The 7,754-nt window shown below is 35.3% G+C and overlaps 1 non-coding gene across 1 annotated transcript; it reads left to right on the plus strand.

Annotated features, from left to right (window-relative positions):
• The first annotated feature begins 630 nt into the window (after nucleotides 1-630).
• LOC119864529 lies at nucleotides 631-735 on the plus strand. Its single transcript, XR_005374357.1, has one exon. It is a non-coding gene; the product is annotated as a U6 spliceosomal RNA (small nuclear RNA).
• Nucleotides 736-7,754: the final 7,019 nt, after the last annotated feature.

Consider the following 7,754-nt stretch of genomic DNA (forward strand, 5'->3'; position numbering starts at 1 on the left):
GAAGCAAAATGATCATGGCAACAAATTATGCCAACATGGCAATACAGTATAATTTCTGCTGTACTTTTAAAACAGAGCCTGGGTTAGTCATTTCTAGACAGCCATTCATAAAGCATACTTATAACTAACTCTTAAAACAGGTCATCTTATTTGTTCAGAAGTAAAACTTAAGATTTTTATTTGTTTTCCAAGGTCTAAACCAGCAGTATGTGACGGGCAGCTTTATGGTTGGGAGGCAAAGCAAAAGAATAGATCTCTTCTGCAGAATGTTGTGTGTCCACCTTACTATACCAAGATCACGGTGCTCTCTCTCAATGACACAGGGAAATGTCACATGTTAACTATCAAGTCAATTTGTTGCAGGGCAGGGAGAGAACAGCTTTTCCTGACAAGCAGTAACAAGCTATAAAAATAAGCAAAGATTGTTGAGAACCATATGGGCTGTATAAAAACCCAAATGGGGACAGCCCAGGTGGCTCAGTGGTTTAGCACTGCCTTCACCCCAGGGCATGATCCTGGGGACCCAGGATGTTAGGCTCCCTGTATGGAGCCTGCTTCTCCCTCTGCCTGTGTCTCTGCCTCTCTCTCTCTCATGAATGAATAAGTAAAATCTTAAAAAAAAAAAAATTAGTGCTCGCTTCGGCAGCACATATACTAAAATTGGAACGATAGAGAAGATGAGCATGGCCCCTGCGCAAGGATGACATGCAAATTCATGAAGCATTCCATATTTTTTCTGCTGTTTGAGACAGAGGAAAAGAAAATGATTTGTGTAGGTTACTTAATGAATGGTAAGGACCATAATAAAGGTCTCTGATAATTTCAAAAATAAAAAATAAAAATTATATTAAAAAAAATTTAATGGGCCTCTGAACCCATAATATGAGACCTGAGCTATGTGGCCTGAATCTCTGTACACTTCACTGGGACTTCTTATAATTTTCACTACTGCTATAGTGGATGCCAGAAAACAACACCTCTTGATTTTGTCCTCATACTTGAAAGATATTTCCACTGGGTACAGAATTCTAAGTTGACAGTTGTTTTCTTGAACCACACTGAGGATATGGTTTTCTGGCTTCCATGTTTGGTGATGGGAAGTCAGGTGTCAAGTTTAATAGCAACTCCTTTTGTGTTAAAAGAGAGATCTTTTCTTTTGATCTATTTTTAAGATACTCTCTTTGCCATTAGTTTTCTAGAGTAGTGGATTTCTTTCTTTTCTTTTCTTTGTAATCTTTCTTAGGGTTTCTGATACTCCTAAATCTGTGGATTCAGGCAATATTATTTTTTTTAAGAGAGAGAGTGCATGCATATATGAGTGGGGAGAGGAGCAGAGAAATAAAGAGAGGAGAGAAACCTAAGCAGACTTTCTGCCAAGTGTGGAGCCTGATGTGGGGCCCAATCTTACAACCCGGAGATCATGACCTGAGCCAAAATCAAGAGTTGGACGCTCAACCAACTGAGCCACCCAAGAGCCCCTGGGAAATACTCTAAAAAAATTAAAAAATAAAACTTACAACATTGCCTCTGTCCCATTCTCCATCTCTTCTATTTCTGAAATTCCAATTGCATGTGTGTTAGACCTCATTCTATTCTCCTTGTCTCTTCATTGCTTTTTCGTATTTTCCACCTGTCTCTCTGTGCTGCCATCCTTAATTTTCCTTTCACTTAGATTTTGGCCTGAAAATTGCATGCACTCTTGTCATCTCTTCAATGCTTTTGAGAAGATTGTAAAACTGTATTTTGTACAGCATTTCTGGTAGTTTTCATCAGAATGGTTCGTTTGTACCCTTAGTCCATCACAGTCCCAGAGGCTAATGTTTGTTTGGAATTTATGATTAAATCTATAGTTACATGTTGGAAAATTTGTCCCATTAAATGGGTCTAGGTGATCTGTGGGGAACCCAAAATGTGTAAATATTTTTTACCATATGCATGTGTTTATTTCTTGACTCTGTTATATTTCATTGATCTGTGTGCCTTTCTTTTTATGCCAGTACTGTACTGTTTTGATAACTATAGGCACCTGGGTGGCTTAGTTGGTTAAGCATCTGTCTTCAGCTCAGGTCATGATCCTGGAGTCCTGGGATTAAACCCCACATTAGGCTCCCTGCTCAGGGAGAGGTCTGCTTCTCCCATTCCCTCTGCCTCTTCTCTCCCCACCCCATCATGCCTTCAGTCTCTCTCTCTCTCAAATAAATAAATAAAATCTTTTTAAAAAAACTGTAGCTCTATAGTAGAGTTTAAGATCAGGGAGTATGATGCCTCCAGCTTTGTTCTTCTTTATTAAGGTTGCTTAATCTATTTTGGATTTTTTATGGTTCCACACAAATATTAGGATTGTTTTTTGTATACCTTTGAAAAATGCCATTGAAATGTTGATAGCAATTGCATTGAGAATACAGATGGTTTGGGGTAGTGTGGATATTTAATGATAGTAATTCTTCCAATTGATGAACGTGGAATATCTTTCCAATTATTTGCATCTTCCTCAATTTATTTTATCAATGTCTTATAGCTCTCAGCAAACAGATCTCTCACCTCCTTGGTTAATTAATTCCTAAATGTTTCATTGTCTTGGATGCTATTGCAAACAAAATTGTTTTCTTTATTTTTCTATTAAATATTTTGCTGTTAGTATATAGAAAATAGAAATGCAACTGATTTCTTTATGTTGATCTTCTAGCCTACAACTTTACCAATTTCTTTTATTCTAACAGTTTGTGTGTGTGTATGTTTAAAATTATCACTCTATAAGATTATATCATCTGCAAGCATAAGTAGTTTTACTTCTTCCCCTCCAATTTGGATGTATCATTATTTCTTCATGCCTAATTGGGATTAGGCTAGGACTTCTGGATTTGACTTTGATGTTAGCTATGGGCTTGTCATTATAAACCTTTATTATTTTGTATTACAGTCCTCTATACCTAATGTGTTGAAAATTTTTTTATCATGAAGTGATTGCTGAATTTTGTCAAGTACTTTTCTGCATCTCCTGAGAGGATAATATTATTTTTATCCTTTATTCTATTAATGTGGGGTATCATATTCATTGATTTGCATATGTTAAGCTACCTTTATATCCCAAAGATAGATACCAGTTGGTCATGCTGTGATATTTAAACTGGAGTCAAATGTTTGCTAGAATTTGGTTCAAAATATTCGTGTCTGTATTCATCAGGGATATTGGCCTATAGTTTTCTTTAGTCTTTAATCTGGATTTTGTAATCCAGGGTAATGCTGGCTTCATAAAATGAATTTGGGAATGTTCTGTCCTTTTTAACTTTCTGGAAGAGTTTAAAAAGGATTACATTAATTCTTCTTTAAAATTTAGTAGAATTCACTGGTCCTAGGTTTTTCTTTGTTGAAAAATGCTTGACTATTAATCCAAACTCCTTACTCATTGTTCATCTGTTTAGATTTTCTGTCTTCCTGATTCAGTCTTGTTAGGTTGTATGTGTCTAGGAATTTTTCCATTTCTGCTAAGTTATCCAACCTCTGCTAGATGATTTTTTGTATTTTTGTGGTGTCAATTGTAATGTTTCTTCTTTCATTTACAATGTTGTTTTTTTGAGTCTTCTCTTTTTTTTTTTTTCTTGGCTAGTCCAGCTAAAGTTATGTCAGTTTTGTTCATCTTTTCGAAAAGTAGCTTTTAGTTTCATTGATTTTTTTTTCTATTTTCTAATTTCTATTTCATTTATTTGTGCTATAATCTTTATTACTTACTCCCTCCTGCTAACTTTGGGTTTACTTTGCCCTTCTTCTTCCAGTTCCTTGAAGTATAAAATTATGTTATTTATTTTAAATTTTTCTTTTTTCTTAATTTAGGCATTTATCACTATAGATATTCCTATTAGAACTGCTTTTGGCTATATCCTGTAAGTTTTGGTATGCTGTATTTTTATTTTCCTTTGTCTGAGGATACTCTCGGATTTCCCTTTGATGTCTTCTTTGACCCACTGGTTATTTACTAGTGTGTGGTTTAATTTCCATGTATTTGTGGACTTTTTAGTTTTCCTCCTGCTACTAATTCCTAGTTTCATACCAATGTAGTTGGAAAAAATATTGGATATTTCAATCTTCTTAAATTTGTTTAGGGTTTCTTTGTGGCCCAACATATGATCTATGCTGGCCAATATTTCATGTGTGCTTTAGAAGAATATGTATTCCGGTACTATTGGATGGAATGTTCCATATGTCTATTAGGTTGGAACTATAATATTGGATCTATAATATTACTGGGTCTATAATATTATTCGGGACCACTATTTCCTGAATGATTTTCTGTCTGAATCATCTATTCAATCTTGACAGTAGACCATCAAAGTTCCCTACTATTAATGTATTGCTGTTTATTTTTCCTTTCGTTATTTTTAATATTTGCTTTAAATAGATGCTCTAGTGTTAGGTGAATATATATTTACAATTATTATTATCTTCTTGATGAATTCACCCCTTTACCTCTACATAGTGGCCTTGTCTCGTGATCAGTTTTTTTTTTTAAGATTTTATTTATTTGTTTGAGAGAGAGCATGCAAATAAACAAGCTGGAGGAGGGGCAGAGGAAGAGGAAGAAGCAGACTCCCCACTGAGCAGGGAGCCCTATGTGGGACTCGTTCCCAGGACCCCAAGATCATGACCTGAGCCAAAGGCAGACACTTAACCAACCGAGCCACCCAGGTGCCCCACTTGTGATCAATTTTGACTAAAAGTTTACTTAGTCTGATATAACTATTCCTGCTTTCTGTTGGTTACCATTTTCATGGAAGACCTTTTACCCATCTCTTCACTTTCAACTTATACATGTCATAAAAACAAGCATGACTCTCCTGTAGGCAGCATATTGTTGGATCTTGTTTTTGTTGTTGTTGTTGTTGTTGTTTTTAATCCTTAGCTATTCTCTTTTGATTGGAGAATTTAATTTATTTAACTTAAAGTAATTATTGATGGATAAGAACATACTATTGTCATTTTGCTCATTGTTTTCTGATTATTTTTTAGTCTCTTTCGCTCTTACTATCTTCTTTTGTGATATATTTTCTACAGAGGTATGCTTTATTTTTCTTTATCTTTTTTTGATCTAGTATAGAATTATTCTTTGTGGTTACCATGAGACTTACATAAACATTTTATAGATGTAACAATATAACTGATAGCAACTTACCTTCAGTTGCATCCAAAAACACTATACTTTTACTGTTCCTCCTTTCAACATGTTATGCCATTATTGCTATACTTCACATCTTTTTATAGTGTGCACTCAATATCAAATTAATGTAGCTATAGTTATTGTTAATACTATTTTTTTAACTTTTGTACTAGAGATAAAGTGATTTACACACCACTGTTACAGTATTAGAATGTTCTGAATTTGACTATATACTTACCTCTACCAGTGAATTTTTTACTTTTATATGCTTTCATGTTGTTATTAGTGTCCTTGCATTCCTTTTCTTTTGTGTGTGTGTGTGTGTCCTTTCATTTCATCCTGAAGTACTCCCTTTAGCATTTCTTGTAAAGAAGGTCTCATGGTGATGAACTCCCTTAGCTTTGGCTTGTCTGGGAATGCCTATTTCTCCTTTATTTCTCAGGGCTGGTTTTTCTGGGTGCAGTATTCCTGGTTGGCACAGGTTTTTTACTTTCTTTCAGAACTTTGAATATATCATCCCACTCCCTCCTGGCCTGCAGAGTTTCACAGAGAAATCCACTGATAGCCTTATTGGGAGCAGGGATTCCCTTGTATATGAGGAGTTGTTTTTCTCTTGCTGCTTTCATAATTCTTGCTTGTCTTTGATGTTTAACATTATGATTATAATGGGTCTCATAGTAATCTTTGCGATGATCACGTTTAGGGTCCTTTGAAATTCTTGTACTTGAATGTCCACACCTCTCCCAAGATTTGGGAAGTTTTCAGTTGCTGTTTCTTTAAATAAACCTTCTGCTCTTTTTTCTCTCTCTACTTCTTCTGGGACCCCCATGATATACATGTTTATTTGCTTAAAGTGTACCTATAATTTATGTAGGTCTTCTTTACTTTTTTTTTCATTCTTTTTTCTTTACATTCCTCTAACTGGTTATTTTCAGATGATCAGTATTTGAGTTCACTGCTTCTTTCTTCTCTGTGATTATCTGTGGTTGAAGCTCTTTACTTAACTTTTCAGCTCTGTCATTTTATCCTTTAGCCCTAGGATTTCTGTTTGGGTCTTTTGTACGGCTTCTATTTTCTTTATTAAACTTCTCATTTTTATCATGCATTGTTTCTCTGACTTTGTTTTGTTGTCCGTCTTTGTTCTCTTGGGTTTCATTTGGTTTTGTTAAGATAATTATTTTGAATTGTCAGGTAAACCATAGGTCTCTGCTTCTTTGGGGTCCGTTACTGAAGCTTTATTACTTTTACTTGGTGGTATTATATTTGATGATTCTTTGGGATCCATGTAGCCTTGCATTATTCTCTGTGCCTTTGAAGGAACAAAAATCTCTTCCAATCTTTATAGACTAGTTTCATCAGATAAAGACTTTCTCCTGTCTGTTCCCTGAACTGATAGTATCACCTCTGGAATCTTAGTTGTGCTGGGTTGGAGCTACTTATAATACTGTTGCTTGGTCTATGTTGGAATCCACAATTGGCCAGCTTGTTACCAGGGGCTCAACTGGGCATGGATCCTATCTAGTTCCTGGATGGATCTAGTTCCAGTACTTTGTTCCATTGGTGGCTCTAGGACAAGAATTTCCATGGTAGGGTCCTCAGTCAACCTATTACTATGTCCATGGTGGCTATGGATCCCACCAGTTTCCTGGGAATGCTGCTGACTGTCACTGCATAGGTTCCTGGGTTAGCAAAATGGCCTTGGACTATGGGTATAAAGGGCTGGAACAAAGCTCTTGGGCTATTTCAGATTCCATGGCCATGATTCATGTCTGTAGACCTAATTCTGTTACAAAGGCAACAAAAATAAAAATAAACGAGTGGGACTACATCAAACTAAAAAGCTTCTGCACTGCAAAGAAAACCATTAATAAAAAGAAAGGCAACCTTCCAAATGGGAGAAAATCTTTGCAAATCATGTATCTCATAAGAGGTTAATATCTAAAATACACAAGGAATTCATACAACTCAATAGCAAAAAAAAAAAAAAAATCTGAAAAAAAATCTGATTTTTAAAAAGGCAGAAAATCTAAATAGATGTTTTTCCCAAATAAGACATATATATGGCCAATGAGTACATGAAAATATGTTCAATATCACTAATCATCAGGGGAATGCTAACCAAACCACAATGAGACATTCCTGCTGGAATGGCTAATATCAAGAAACTAAGAGATGACAAGTGTTGATGAGGATATGGAGCAAAGGGAACTCTTGTGCACTATTAATGGGAATACAAATTGGTGCAGTCACTGTGGAGAACAGTATGGATGTTCCTCAAAAAATTAAAAATAGAACTACAATATGATTCAGCAATTACCCTCTGAGGTATTTATCTGAAAAAAATAAAAATGATACATGCAGCCCCATGTTTATTGCAACATTATTTACATTAGCCACAATATGGAAGCAATCTAAGTGTCCATCAATGGGTGAATGGATGAAGAAAAGTGTGTTTGTGTGTGTGTGTGTGTGTGTGTATGCACACAATGAAATATTATTCAGCCATAAAAAGGAAGAAAATCTTGCCATTTGTGGTAACATTTGGGTGGATCTTGAGGACATTATACTGAACAAGTCAAACAAGGAAAGATAAATACCCTAT

The sequence above is a fragment of the Canis lupus genome, chromosome 19 (genome assembly GCF_011100685.1).
Source record: "Canis lupus familiaris isolate Mischka breed German Shepherd chromosome 19, alternate assembly UU_Cfam_GSD_1.0, whole genome shotgun sequence".
Taxonomy (NCBI): Eukaryota; Metazoa; Chordata; class Mammalia; order Carnivora; family Canidae; genus Canis; species Canis lupus.